Raw genomic sequence first — 15,649 nt, forward strand, 5'->3', positions numbered from 1 at the left:
TCAGCAGTCAAGGTACTGGAATTATGAACTTCTCGATCTTTTCCTCTGTTCCCTAGGCGTTTTCTCTCTGCAGAAACAAGACTTTCCGTGTAGGTTAAAGGTAGATTTATTTTTTCCAGTGCAGGTTAGTTCTGAACTGCAGAAATCATGGGTCTTTTGTATTTAGTTGAGGAGAATATCACTACTAACAATACTGGAAGTGTCGTGGGAGCAAGAGGACTTCCCCTCCGACTGGCCATATCTGAACACGAAATAGCAGCCTCTGATCTCAGAGGAGGAGGGATGGATTGTGCTGCTGATGTGTAGCTCAGGCCACCTTGCTCACACCCAGGCTTTTCTCTTGCTGAATCAACTGAATGACTGGGAGGCTGGATGGTCTCAGGGACTTCTGGAACTACTGCTCTGAAAGCCTTACCCACGGCACATTTCAGCCAAATGTAGCTGGAGGAATTGACTTCTCCTTCCAGGGAGAGGGCAGCTGGGAGTAAGCGGCAGCTTCCTGGGTGACTGACAGGAAAGAGACTCAGTGAAATGTGCCTTTCAGTTTTCTGCAGTTTTTTCCCCCATCTTCTCATCAGCTTTGGTTTGTTTGGGGGGGTATTTTGACATTTCGATATTAACACTTACCTAACCCATCTGCATCTTCTTTCAGACCAAATAATTAAGGAGACTTTTCATAATGCTAGATATACGGTACAACAATGCAGCATAATATGTCCCCTCAACTATTGTGCACACCTCTTTGGAAGGAAAGCTTCTGATGCAGGCTCTCATCTATTTCGTTTTTATGCAGTTCAGCCCTGGCACCTCTACATACCTGCCCCTCCCCCAGAAAATATATATATATATATATTTAATAGATTTTGCATTGCTCTTGCGTTTCCATTTTTAGCAGATGCAGATGTGCTTGCTCTGATGGAACCTTTCATTTTGCTTAATGGGGAGAAGGATTTTTTGCACACACCAACTGAGCTGCAATTAAAATTATTACAAGAAATGGATCCAAGGAAGGTTCTTGTAAGTCTAGGCCCAAGAGTCCCTGGCAACAGACATAAGTCAAAAAAAATTGAGGACTTTTCCTTCATAATACTCGCTTTCCCTAATACGTAATTTTGTTGGGCCTTTTTTCCCCACTCCCCCCAAACCCCCAGTACTCTCCCCAACAGAGCAGGTGTAGACGTAACTGTAGGTATCCCTCAGATCTTTCTGTTAATGCCCTAAAAGCAGAACGGGACTGTTGAAAGATGTGCTTGAAACTTGCAATCACCCCTTCTCCTCTGAGTGGTCAAGCACTATTCTGCATTGATTTTTGTTTAGCCGAAATCAAGAGCAGAACCCAACAAAACTCAGGGGTATAAGCTGTCTTCCTTCTGCCTTCACCACTGAGAGTTAAAATGTAGAAAATCATTCTGGTTTCCAATCCCAGCCATGTGAAACGCTCACTTTCCTTAATCTGAAGAGGTGAGCAATTTCTGAACATATTCTGTGACATCCTTGTAGTGTTTTCATGAAAATCTGGGTAACCCTTGCTGAATGAGCCCGCCTGTAAATTACTGCAATTTCCCAAGGCACCGGTATGGCACACAGTCCCCGGGCTGAACGCGGCTCAGTGCATTCTTAGCAACAATTGACATAATTTTCAGGTATCCAAAATGCCACAATATTGGAAAGAGAAGTGCAGAGAGCGATCTGCTGAATTCTGCCAGGCAGTCATGAGAATGGGCTTGGACCTCAAGTACAGACCAGAAAAACCTGCGTGCTGGGGAGCCTGGGAGGACTTGCCATTAGGGGATTTGCTCCCAGCCATCAGTGCTGCACTTCGTGCAGGCTAGGAAAATAATCCTTAATGGGTGGGCAGGAAGGGATCCATTTAACTCCTAGAACTCAGGGAAAGATGTTTTTAGGTGGGAGGTATATTTTAAAGGCCTCTGACCTGTTTTTCTAATGGAGTAGTCACTAGCTTTCCTGAAATGTTTGGACAGCCGAAGGACTGAAAGCTCTGAAGAGCTTCCCTCTGCTGAGCAAATTCAGAGACGGCATTTCTTTGCACGAGTTTAACAGTGGGTGGTAAACACGGAAAAAGTATCTTCCCTCACATTATTTCCTGACAAGCCATACATGACACATCATGTTGCGATGTCTGGTTCATGATTGCTGCTAGGTATTACTGCAAGAGGAACACCTGACCTGGTATTTTTTTTTCCAGGTAATTAGCGGGTGGGGTTATCCACACCAGTGCAAGTATTTGGGGATTAGCTGCAACTCATTCAGCAAAATGGGAGCATTGCTTAGCAGGAACTCCAAATAGTTACTGCTGTGTGCAGTACATGATTCTGTGGCTTCTTCATTGCAACTACTCCAAGCTTCCTCTAAATCACCCTGACTTCCCTGGAAATGAATGCCAACCCTTGCATAGGGACTTAGGATAAGCTCAGCATCTTGTTATAAAACATGGTGATATATGAATTTAAAGCTTAGAATTTCTCTTCATTTAGATAGTTGGGAGGGGAATGAAACTGATACCAGCATGATTATCAGAGCCTGTTTTCATGTCAAAACATCAATGGTATTTTTTTCTCCTATTATATGCGGGTCTAGGACTATTATATAGGGAGTTGCACCATTAAAACTAAATTCTCAGACAGAATTCCCTTCATATATGTTCATGTATTTGTGTGTGTGTATATAACTAAGGACAGATTTCAACTCAAAGTTGTGATTGCCTGGGATAAATTGAGGGTGATGTCAAAGGGCCTTTCCTGGAAAAGTGTTGGGCAACTACGTGTCAACTTCTATTAGGGGAAATGTCTTCCCAGGAGGTGCTGCTGGTGCTGTCTTTCCTGGAAACCCAGCAGGTTCTGCTGTGCTCACCCTACAGCAGATGTTGCTAGAACAAATCCTGGGAGCAGAAACTTCCTATTCCCTCCAAGATTCTCTTCATTCAACATTTGTAATGACCACGTCTCCTCTCAGACTCCTCCTCAAAGACCTAAACGTACCAAGCTTCTTAGATCTTTCCCCATAAGTCTAGTTTTCAAACTCCTATGCTATTTGTGTGGTTCCTTTCTGAACTCTTTGAGCTGTTGCCAGATACACAAGCGAACTTCCAAAGTAGACATGGTATTGCTGTTGTGATCTTGGTGTGGCTCCTGGCAGAGCAGGATCACTTCCCCACCTCTAACTTGATACCCCCCTTCTCATGCACTCAGAAGACACGCTTGCCCTTTTAGCTGCAGCTTTGCATTGAGAGCTCATGTTGAAGCTGTTATCTCCACTGAGTTTTTTTAGTCTCACTCAGGGTCACTTTTTTCCAAGACAGAATCTTCCACCTTATAGCTGTAATCTGCCCTCTGGGTTCCCAGATGTATCACTTTGCATTCGGCTGTATTAAATGCAGCCAAATTGAATCACAATCATTTGACCAGGAGATTCGGCTCGCTCTGTAATAGTAACCAATCTTGGTGATGTCTGCTGAAACTTTATCAGCAAGAATTGTATATCATCACCCAGGCCGCTGGTAAAAAATCTTTAAATGCCAAACCATTGGGGAATACTCTGTCATATTTTCCATGCATCTCTAAAAGTATCCTGCTGATTGGCATTTCCCCCTTAAAAAAATGTACTTGTCAGCTGGTTTCAAGATATATAGGATATATGTATTATGTGATTCCTTTTAACAGAAGTTTTTGAACTCAGAATTTCACCTGTAGTAGAGAAGTTCAAGAATCCTGTGTTAAACTATCTTCGTCACCCTGCCCCATAATCCATCTACTGTTCCCTTTCTTCCTCCCCCAAAAATGTCTTCCAAACAAGTTTGCTCATTCCTAACCTGTGTCAAAAATATACTAATACATACACTGGTATGAGTTATGTTCTCGGCACTTCTTTGTCCTATTATTTTATCTATTATTTATTATTTTTATATCTACTATCTATCACTTTTATCTATTATTAAAATACTAAACAAAAAGTTTCATCATATTTGTGGGATCACTCTTGACCTAGCTTCTGTAGAATGCCTCATGTATCTGAAGTCTGACTTCCTGAGGAAATTTTCTTTAGCCAGATCTGGACACGCTCATTCCTCTCTGGTAACATTTGAAGTGATTAGCCTATTTGAACTAAATGTCCTGTTGAGACTAATGTTCCAGAGATGCTAATTATTAGTGAGTTTTATAAACAAGTTCCAACCAACCAAACAAAACAAAAACAAAAAAAAAGAGGAGAAGGAGGCGGCTTGCAGTAATGCCCCTTACTCAGCCAGGTCTACTAGATCCTAGAGACTTCATCTGAAAGAGGGTCTTGGCTCCGTAAGTTCAGTGTCATGGCATTAATGGAAAAATATATCAGCAGGTTGCCTGTCTCTTACAGTACTTGCATTTACCAATTTTAGACCAAGTTTAACTTTGGGGTTTATACCACTTCTCAATTAGTCCCTGCAGTATTGTTAAGTGTATTGCATGTAGTTCATTACAAAAATGTCAGATTTTGGTAGATACCAAGTCCTGCCCTTATTTTCAGTGCAATGGCACTAGACTGTTAAGAAGGTGGCATCCTTCTGTGCTTCACACACAGAAAAGACATAGCTGCAGACTGTTCCCACCTTTTTCAATAAATCTATCTTTTCTTTTTTTTTTTTTTTTTCCTTTTTCTGACTGGGACTAGTGAAAGTCCTACATGTGATGTAAAGTTTCTGTGTACCTAATAAGCTTTTCTTCAATGGCTTATTTTCAGCTCTTCAGACCACAGATATTTCAGGAATTCTGTTGGCTTCACTAAGTAGTTGACCACATATTTTAGCTTACAGGTATTATTTTACCTTATCCTGTTCCCATCCTTTGTATACAAGCTTTTTATCACTGATTATGCATATACTTGCAACATATACCTTATACATACATATATTGACATTAATGAGGGCTTCAAGATCGCATATTTATTATAATAAATTATTACTATGACCCCAAAATGCTGCTTGCTGTTGTTTTCCGTAGTATCATGCAGCTGAAGGTGTCAACTATCATTCTGAATATGTTAATATTAAAAAAAAAAAAGAGGAAGAAATATGTATTTTCCACAGTGATTTGGATGGAGATTGAGAATATGATTTTTGCCCAGAATATAAATAGCCAAGAGGTTTTCCATATTTCCACCATGGCATTCTACTCATCAAATTTTGCTCTGTTATAGTATTCCTGAAGATCTCAGTGTCTTTTCTAAAAGTCCCTAAAACTGCAATATTGCTCTGAAGGATATCACAGGAAAGTATTACTCCCAGTTTGCAAGAAGAGATTAAAGAAATTAAGCAGTAGTAGCCAGGCATCTTGATTTCTAGGCCCTTATTTTAATTACTAGGCAACTTGGAGTCTCCGGATCATGCTCTTGGAGCATCCTGCTACAGGTGATATTTCTATGCTTGAAGGACGTTCGCTACTTATGTGTATTGTGTTATTAAAACGCTAACATGATCTTAAGTTGGTATGTCATAAAAAGCACAGAAATTGCAGGTTATGTTTGTTGTGTTTGCTGTTTTCTGTACGACATGGTAGCAGTGAGAAACTATCAATAGTGTACCTCGTTCAGCAACAGATTTGGAGTCCACACATGAGAGTAGTATATGTTCCAAAAAAGCCAATTTTTGAGAGAGACCCATCTTCCCACCTCAGTCTAACAACCATTGTCCACATGGTGACAGCTGAGAAGAAAAATGAACATAAGAAATCAGAGCAAGAGGAACAGAAAGGGGTAATGCTGAAGATGATTCAGGAGGGAAAAGCAACCCCTCCATAGCTTGCATTTGCCCTCGCTAGCCTTGTGAATGGTGACTAAGTCAAGGTTACACGGAGATGTTAAAAAGATGAGATGCAACACAAGAGGAAGCAGTGGCAGGATGAAAGGTTTACTGAGATCAAATGAGAGAAATGAGGACTCTAAGGGTCAGTCCTCCCTCTTATGCTTGCAAGTTCGGGCATTGGCTGTGCGAGGAGCCACAGTTGACAAAGCAGGATCTGTTGAACGACATAGGGATGAAGGGCCTGATCCTTCACTCTTTTACACCAGCTTTGCATGCGTATTACCCCAGCGACTTCAGTGCATAAAGCTGGGAGCAAAGGAACAGCGAGTCCTCTGAACAAACTGTGTAGGAGTACTTAACCCCTACTGGGTGGGTCACAAACCTGTGATTACATTATTGCTCCCCAAGGCCTAGGAATACTTTGGGAAGATTTTAAGAGCTCAGCATTTAACCATTTATTTAGCTTCAAGGAAAAGAAATAAAAGGTCCTATCTTTGCAAACATTTCCCAATAAAATGGCTAATGAGTTAGTTTGTGTTCGCTGCAATCCCTGTAGATTTCCAAATGTTTTTTGCTATCTGAAGAAACTGGGGAAAAATCAGCAAAGCTGTAATAGCAGAAAACATCCCAGGGAATATTTGGAAGCTGTGCAAAACTCCCACGGGGATAAGGGATGTAACCAATCCCGCAAGAAGATGAGGACTGTATGCAAAGCTGCATAATGATTACATACAGCCAATGTGAGATTAAATCAATGCCCTCCAGTAAATTCTTTTTCCCTCTACAGACCCTGCACTAAAGTGATTATGGGTACCAACCGATGCCTCTCAAAACTGTATCCACAGATTGGACAGGGGAGATTTAGAGGTGGAATGGCATGTTGAATTTAACATGACTGTTCTGCCCAGCTCTGCTCTCCGTGTACATACTAAACAAGCAGCCAGTCCATTAGCAATATTCCAACCGTTACAGCATCCAAAGAAGATGAAAGGGTACATATAACCAATATTATCGCTAAGCAACTTCACTATTAGCTGTTTGGTTCATCATTATTTGGTTACACTGTGTAATGCAAGATGGTACCAAAACTTTTGAGGTGATGCTAATCAAAGCCAGAAGCATGAGCCAGCGTAACGATGCAACTGCACTGATTAGTCTTACCAAGAGCCTGGGCTTAGTCATAAAACATAATGCTGTGCTGACATGGTCACGTTGTTTCTGGGCTCTGAACTGGTGTCCCTGCATGCTGAGAGGAAATGACTGTTGATGGTGCTCTGAGCAAACTGGAAGATGTCTAAGAAATCACAGGTTTGCACTGTGTGGGCAGACCCTTTGTAACAGATTCTGTAGGGTCTTGCTCCCATCAGTCACAGCACATAAAGACTTTAGTGGTCATGAAAACTTGTGTTTAATGGGAAAGGAAGAGTAGGAATCTTACAAGATAATGATTGCCTTTAAGCATATTTCTGTTTTTGTAAACAATTGAAAACAATTTCATTTCATGAAGGTGCTCAGGCTATTCACTGTCACTTGAAAAAGATCTAGCAAAGGTTATCTGCTCTGCTAAAGAGGTTTTGTTTTATCAAGTTTATTTTAACTAGAAATAAAATGTTCTTAAGAATAAAATTTGAAATTAAATATTGAACCTGTTATCCCCTGAGCAGAAAGTGTGCACAAACACAAGCTCTAACACAGAGTGATATACTGGAATAGAAGAAATTGTTTTAATTTATTTTCAAATTGTTTTCAGTTGAAACCACACCCTTGTGGTCCAAAAAAATCTGTCTGAGAGCACCTCCAAAACAACAATGTGTGTGTGTGCGTGTGCATTAATGAATTTCTGTTCTCTGTGAAAGAAGACTGCATGTCTCAGCACTCTGAATAAGAACAGAGCATTCAACCCCTCTCCATAGCAAATTCAGCCTTCAACAAGTTAGTTCTTCCAGGGATGGCAGTGATGCAAAACTGCTTTGCAAATGTTTTTCTGGGTTTTGTTGCTAGGTGATGACTTGGAAAACTTTGCTATTCCTGCTGAGAGGTTTAAAAAAACAGCCCTCACATTAAAGAGTATAAAAAATAGGCCATCTTGCTCCGTAACTCCCATTTCCTAACTCCTGGAGTCTGCACCCTGTGTGCCTTCTCCACTCTCATGCCCCTCTCCCCCCTGTCTCCGATCTGCTTGCCAGAAATTGGAGGCCTGAAGAAACACTTCTATTACAGTGCAAGGAAGGAAGACAACATTAATCTTTCGATCCCTGACCAAACTAAGCAATTCTGCAAGTGTGCATTGATTTATACTTGCCATTTCTTTCTATTTCAATATTACTGGGTTTTAATTTTATTAATCCAAACCTGAATCAACAGTTTCATCATTGATTAAATAGTTGCAGGCAGATTATCCTATGGCAAGGAAAAAGAAACATTTGGGGACAGCCTCACTGCAGTTTTTTGTATCCTGTACCTAGGTTGAATGCAAAATCCCTTGACAGCACCTCTGTCACCTGCAGAGCAGCAAGGAAGCCCCTTGGGCTGGTCTGATGCCTGGTAGTATGTTGGTGACTGGGGAAAAGATCTAGAGGTGAAACTGTGAAATTAGGTAGGAGCTCAAACAGTGAATCCTTGGGGCATTTTCAAAGTAGTCCTGTTGGATGGGGGGGGGGGGGGGGGTATTTATTTGATTCATTGTTGATTTTTTTGATTTTATTTGTATTTTTGTGTGTATCTATTGGGGCATTTTTGATATCTTATTGTCCAAGTTTCCAGAGATGCAATCTTGGATTAGCATGTGGCTAAACGTTTAGAAGCAATTAACCACTTCCGTTGTCCTAGAAAGGTATTTCTAAAATCAGGGATGAAAGCCTTGTAGTGTAAACTGCATAGAGGAACTAACCTTTTTTTTTTACGTATTGGGTCTGAACCAAAATTTATACAGTGGCTAAAACTTACCTTGGTCAGAAGCTGAAACACCTGTTTCCACCAGCTAGAAAATAAGGATAACTTACATTTGTAACCTCAGTTTACAGTCTGGCTCATTTGGAGCTTAATTCTGCTTTGTCAGGTTTGCCAAGAAAGAAGACCCCAAATCTCACCTCCAGAGAAGTTCTTGGCGTTTGACAGCATTGGATCTACTGAAACAGTAGCATTGCTTGAGCGTAACTGGCACTGTACAGCTCCATTGAAAGATATAAAGCCAAGAACCTCAGGCCCTAATCTTGCAAATCCTCACGTATTCTTTTAAAATTTATTCACATGAGAAGTTCCCTTGGCTTCAGAGACACCGTTTGTGTTCATGACATTACACGTGTGAGAGTTTTTGAATGCTGAGGGTCCAAAACCAGGAGAACCAACAAGCCTCAATGTCTGACTTGCATTTCCACTACTCAGTCCTAGAAGGTTTTTGGCGATTGTGGGTTTGGCTTTGCCACATGACTTGTTCCGTCTCCCTGTGCAGCCCCCACAGCAGATGCATGAGTGCTAGCAGTCAGTTTAGCACCTCATTAGTTATGATGTGATGGCAGAAGTTATGTTCTATCACGTCCAGTAAGTAGTAAATTGGACAAGGGGTGGGAAAGAGTAGCTTGCTTGCAGGTCCCAGGATGGGAGCAAGTGACATGAACATTGGCTGAAGAAGCTGATGGATTTCTGGATGTTATTTTTTCTTTTTCTTTTTCTTTCTTTTTTTTTTTTTAACAAACTTAAGTAAGCAAGAATGTGTGAATTAGCTCCTCTCCAGCCTTCATTACACAGAGTGGATGGCAACTCTACTTTCAAAGATTGAGATGTATTTATTCTCTAATTATGCATTCATCACCATGAGAAAAATTATTAATTGCAGCATTGTTGTTCTGTGCAGAGTACTCCAAGAGAAGGGAGATGGATACCATGCACAGAGAGGGCTTTTTCTGGTTGCTGTTGTTAAATACCTACTCATTAGAGAGCTTTACACAAGATCTGTAGACCTCTTCAGCTGAGGGTACTGTTCTTCAAAGGCACCAGTCCAAAGTTAATTGTTTATTGTCAGAACAACTTTAGAGTGGGTTTATTCCATCTTGTACATCTTCCGGTCCTTGGCTTTACTGATGTCAAGGCAGCTTCTCACCAGTGTCTGAACTTTGTTTTCCTTTCATCACCTGTTTGTAAGCAAATGTTGTGGATCAGTCACAGGTTTATGTGATAACACTGAATTATTCTTAAAAGGTTGCTCCAGTCTGCTTGTTAGGTACTAATGTATTTTTAGTGTGTATTTAAAATATGTGTCTGCTTAATGGTCTGGAACAGTTTGGGAAGGGTAGTGCTTACCTCTGGGTTGCAAAAATTATTCAGTAGCTTAAAAGAGAGGCAGTATCAACAAACACATTCCTCCTCAACATCATTCAATCTCCGGTATTATAGGAAGAAACCATTCTGGGAGATGACTACCAAGAACCTGGAAAGTGAGTCTGTGTCAGCTGTGTGAGAAGGGAAAGGGGATTCTAGTCTGCTTTTAGGTGTTGTTTTTTAAAAACGAGAAAAACATGTTAGCTTAGTAAAATGAAGGCAATTGGTAACAGTGCAAATACCTAGAGGAAGTAGTTCATTCGCACACCAGCACTGTGAAAGATGCCATACAAAGGACTGTTAGAGGAGGGTCGAGGAGGACCGTTGTGGGTATCTACAAGCACCCATTTCCCAGCCTGGTGGGTTTCTGCTGGGGTGAGGCAGCACAGCAGGAGTTGCAGTGCTCAGCACAAACATCTCTGCTAGCCTGTTTTTTCACATGAGACCAAAGACTTATTCACGTGTGCAGTCTGCATCCGTGTGTCCCCTGCTAATGACTTTTGAACTCATTTCCTGATTTCATCTGAACTTGACAAGAACATAAAGATCTCAAGGATCAGTAAGTTCCCACAGGTTTCAAAAGGTGTCCAATTAATCCTGAGGCAAGGATCCAAACTCTAGAAAATCAATATAGAAGGTGGGGAACACATATAAATGCCCAATTATCTCAAATACTTCTGCTGGAATTTCATACTCAGACACCAAAGGCAATGATAAGAGGTAAATGCTTAGGAAACCAGGCTTCATCATCTTCATTAGACCGCAGAAATAATCGGAAAAGCTTGTTCAATTTTGGGTGGTTAAACAGCCATGGGAGAAATTTAGTTACTGAAAGAGCAGTAAAATGTGGGAAATGCGTGGGGACAGTGGACGCTGGCTCAAGCAGAGCTATTGCTAGACCTGACATATTAAGAAGTCTATGCAATGAGATGTCCAAAACCAAATGACTTCATTGCCCTCGAATGGAGACAGTTACAAAGGAAGGTGCAACTGTCCAAATAGTTGTAAATTTGGACCCTTAGAACAAAAGCAAGTCTGGATAGCTGAGATAGCAGATGAGCTAATGATTGGTTTGGCTTTCATTATGACTGGTAACTTTGTCTTAAATGCCAGGAACAATCTATGGAAACTCCCTTTCAAGATGTATCTTGGATCAAACAAGTGATTTGTAGGCACTTAGTTGCTGTGATCAAATTGTCCAGGGACAGATAGCATAACAGCTATGCACTGTAGGAGTTTTCCAGCAAAGAAAATATAGGAATGACTGAAACCTGTTCAGAGATCGAGCACTTTGCCATGGATTTTAGCTGTGTGTACTCACGTTGGTCTGCAACAGAAACAGAACCTGACCATTTTCCAAATCCATGTTTCTGACAACTAGCCTGTAGCAGAGAGGAGCTCCACAGCAGCACGGTTGAACCAGAGAATCAAGGAAACGCCAATACAAGCAGCGAGATAGAGATTTTTCCAGGGTTTCCATCAGAATGATCTGGTGCAGAGCTGTGCTCATAGCTGGGGACGGCAAAACCATCTCAGGAAGCCTGCACTTTGGCTGAGGCAGTGATTCACCCAGTCCCTGCGTCAGCCAGCGCCAGGCAAGAAGTTTCATTAGTGCAGCAGAAGTAGCAAGCCATGGGGAGCAAGGTGAATTAGTTCAGGCCATGATAGTTTGGGTAAGAGGCTGCTGGATCTGCTCTGGGCAGCTTGGAGCAGGAGCAGAGCAGGGCCCAAAATAAAATAACATCATAAAAAACATCCCCTCAGTAAGACACCTCTCAGTGCTGCTAGGGATGGCAATAGCGCAAATATTATACAATGTCTTGAAAAGGAGATGAGGTACTGCAGACAAAGCCTCCATTTCCTTTACAGGAATTAGATCATTGCTCAGGAGGTGCCACTGAAAGGGAACTTTGAGCACTGCCACTGTGACTCGAATGGAGTGTTGTCAATAGTGCTTGTATTTATGGTCAGGATTCACTCTAGACCTATTTTCTTTTAGTAAATAGTTTCCTCGTTCCAAAAATGAGGTTTCCATCACACCAAAGGTAATCACAGATGGGAAACAAATTTGTCAAGTCATTTTTTCAAATAGTTTCAGCAAAGGAAAGAATTGGAGTAAAATCGCTGATGCCTTTGGTGCAGGCTTTGTCACTGAGCTGGTTATTGAAGGAAGAGACCATGGATGAGATATTTCAAGGCTTATCCTTCAGCCTTTTTTTTCTTACAATTACTCAAATTACCTCTTATTTTTTTACTGTGTCAGGAAGAGAGGACTATGTTGTCTTTGTTCGGCTCTTTTCCAAGCAGGTTTTGGTTCAGCAGCTAAACTGGGTAATAAGCTGCTTGCCCAGCCCTAGCAGGAGAGAACATGTCTCCATGCAGTGGTTCTCCAGACCTGCATATATGGAGAGGGAGCTCACCAGGGAGCTGGAGCAAGCATGGTGCTCCTGTCCCACGGTGCCAGGCAGGCCCAAGCTTGTGTGTGCCAATGGTATGGCCCTGTGCAGACTGGTTTGTTGGGAGACTAAGTGCAAACCTGCCCTACCTGAGCAAGCAAAGAAGTAGGTGCTCAGGGGAATGTGTCCAAAGGAGATGGGGGTTCATATTGCCATGAGTTGTCCAATGTGCAAGAATACCTCATTTTGCTGCTGATGGAGTGGGTATACTGTCACCAAAATGGCTCCAGAGTCCCCAGGGGACTCCCTAAAGGGAGCCCCTCTTACCTTCGTGATGTGTGGTTGGAATTGGCTTGATCACAGTGGAAAAAATTGATGTTTAAAGGTGATCTGTGTTTAGGTGATGGGGATGAATCAAAGGATTCTGGGGGCAGTTATCAACAGGTAGAAAAAGTGCTTAAAGAAAGAAGAAAATAAGTTCTAGTGTGGACATAGTGAATGGGATCCCTGCCATGTGACTGAGAGGAAATGGGAAAAAAAAATCTGGAGAGATTTATATGGCACTAAAATAGCTTTGCTTTTTACCGTGACTGGTTAGGATGAGCTACGGATCATGGCACTGCCTTAGGCACCGTGGAGGTGGTGAATAAAGCTGGGGTGGAAGTGTTACCAGAGGTTGATCTGCCCACAGCTTCAAGCTGGTTCTCTCACAATGTTGTGAACCCAAAGAGTTCCCACCCACTGGCTCATACTGGCTGCACCCTCCTGTCCCATTCTGGTACTGGGGAAACAGCTGTCTGCAGGTCCATGTTGTGAGTTGGCTGGAGCATCTGATCTTCCTGGAAAATAACATGGTACAAAAGAATTTTTTTTTTAGCTGCTTCAGCTCTGTGATCCACTTCACAATGTTGTGGCAACACATCCGAAGGGGGATGGAGGCCAGAACAAGCAGCAGGGCGTGGGAATATTTGAGTTTGATATTGCCGTCAGGGGTAGGAGCCTGCCCTTAAATGTCACTACAATTTAGAGGAAGTAAGCACCAGTTTTCTTGAAGGGTCACTGTACAGAGTGGTGCAGCCTTTGAGATCAAGTTGAAACAACAGTGGCTTCCAGCACAAACATGCCAGCACCAAAAATGTAGTGTCTGCAAGGAAAGGGGTGCAGTGGGGGCGTGGTGGCAGTCTGGGATGCTGCAGGCAGCACTCAACCAAAAGGTTTCAAAGAGGTTCAGAAAATAAGTTGGTGGCCTGTTTTTGTCCTGTGTTCTGACTCCTTAGGGATCACATTTTCTACCTAAACAAGAACATTTTTTGAAATGTAATCAAAATGACTCCAGAAGTTAGGGCTTTAAACAAAATGGGAATGTATTGAGACTGACACTACAACCGTGGGAGTTGGTAACTCCAACGCGTTTACCTGTAACTACTGCCAGGATTTCGAAATTTGGTTGAGTCAAGAGGTGTTCATGAGGCAGGTAGTTTAGAAACACCTGAAGCTGGGTAGTTGCGCCTCAACATTGATTGCAAGTAGAAAGAAAAGCAAGTTTAAAACAACAAGCTCCATTTTTTTCTTGGGGTCCCAGTGAGCGAAAAGGGAGGCGTTATGAAGACTTTGTTGCAGACCCTCCGCTCCTGGCACTGAAGGATTATAGCCCCACTTTTTTTTTTTTTCTTTTACTTCACTATGAGAGAAAGGCAAGTTCACTGTAAGTTGAAAGGCAAACAACCAGGCTAGAAATTTCTATGTACAAAGCAGATGAGTGCTCCTGGCCCTTTTTGAGATACTGGGTTAGGTCTCCTTAACCACAGCTTGTTTTGTACCATGTATCACTCCACACGGGCCATTGTTGCCATGCACCTGTCTGTAATTTTGGAGGTTCATCTACCTCAGGCAAACTATATTTAAAAATTCAATGCTGATTAGAGGAAAAAAAGTTCAGGGGAAGGGATTTCCTAGTTCACAAATAAGAATGTGCAGTGGAGCACTCACTAAGTAAACAGAAAACATGGGCAGCTGAGAGAAATCAATTTAGCTGAACAAACAATGTTCCATGTAATGAACTACTAATTATCCTTTTATGCCATGTCAGTCTGAGTGATTACAGAGCTGTGCAGTTTAATTTGACGTTTGAGCATTGCCTTGCTCCATTAGCCTCATATAAAGCTACGACACGTTGAGAGGAATTAAAAAAAAATAAAAAATAAGAAATAAAAGATGGTGGTGGGTTGTGGGGTAAGGGGGCTGTTTTTATCCAGAATGAAGTAAGCACCTGTAGCAGTCATGAGGAAAAAAAGCTTCTTCGTTTTTCCTTCTTGTGACTTCTTAAATTCCTGGTTGTGATGAAGGGGGCAGCACTTGGGAGCCACGAAGGACTATGTCTGGTGCTCACAGAAAACTCTTTCAGTGCGCTGATAATATCCCAGGTCTCTAGACCCTACATTAAACGATCACCATGGGCTAGAATAAATAAATTGCACAGATCAGACACACATACAGATCAAGGGGAAAGCAGATGGTAAACAATACAGCGTGGGAGCAAATATATTTTCCTGAATACTCTCTTTTTACTGGCGATTTGCACACAGTAGGTAAATCAAATCCCTAGGTGCTTGGGAAATCTCGTAGTTAATCTAGGACTGAAGGGACATGTATTATAAATGCTGCTTTATTATCATACTGTTTGTCTAACTGCCTATACTGATAACAGGATTAGAGGGTATTAACATATGGAGAAAGCTAAAGACAATTTGTTGGGATATACGTTATGGCTATTAACTCTAGAGTACCAGTGCAATACCTGCAGTCTGATAGAGCTTCGTATTTTGGGCTAGATTCTTGTTTCACAGAAGATAAGTCAAGCCCAACGTCACTGAAGTTCTGGGGGAAATTTCCATGGGAAAGGTGTAGATGCAGAAAGGCCCATGCCTTGTGTCTAGGTAATGCACAAACACATGAAACAACGTCACAAGGGACAAATATGACACAAATGTCTAATAATAATGTTTATGGCCTGGTATTCAATACTGACAGAGCCTCATTTAAGCACAAATTGAAAAGCAAATGTTTAAAAACTCTTTGCTGTAACTACCTGACATTTCTGATACGCACACCATTGAAATATGTGACATGACATGCTCCAGAC

At 41.7% G+C, this 15,649-nt stretch overlaps 1 protein-coding gene across 1 annotated transcript in view; it reads left to right on the forward strand.

Moving 5' to 3' along the window:
- LOC308199858 (uncharacterized protein) overlaps positions 1-15,649 on the forward strand; it is a 322,615-nt gene that overhangs the window by 296,710 nt on the left and 10,256 nt on the right. The gene's annotated exons all lie outside the window — the stretch shown is intronic.

Source organism: Anser brachyrhynchus (genome assembly GCF_964034855.1).
Source record: "Anser brachyrhynchus genome assembly, chromosome: 9".
Classification (NCBI taxonomy): domain Eukaryota; kingdom Metazoa; phylum Chordata; class Aves; order Anseriformes; family Anatidae; genus Anser; species Anser brachyrhynchus.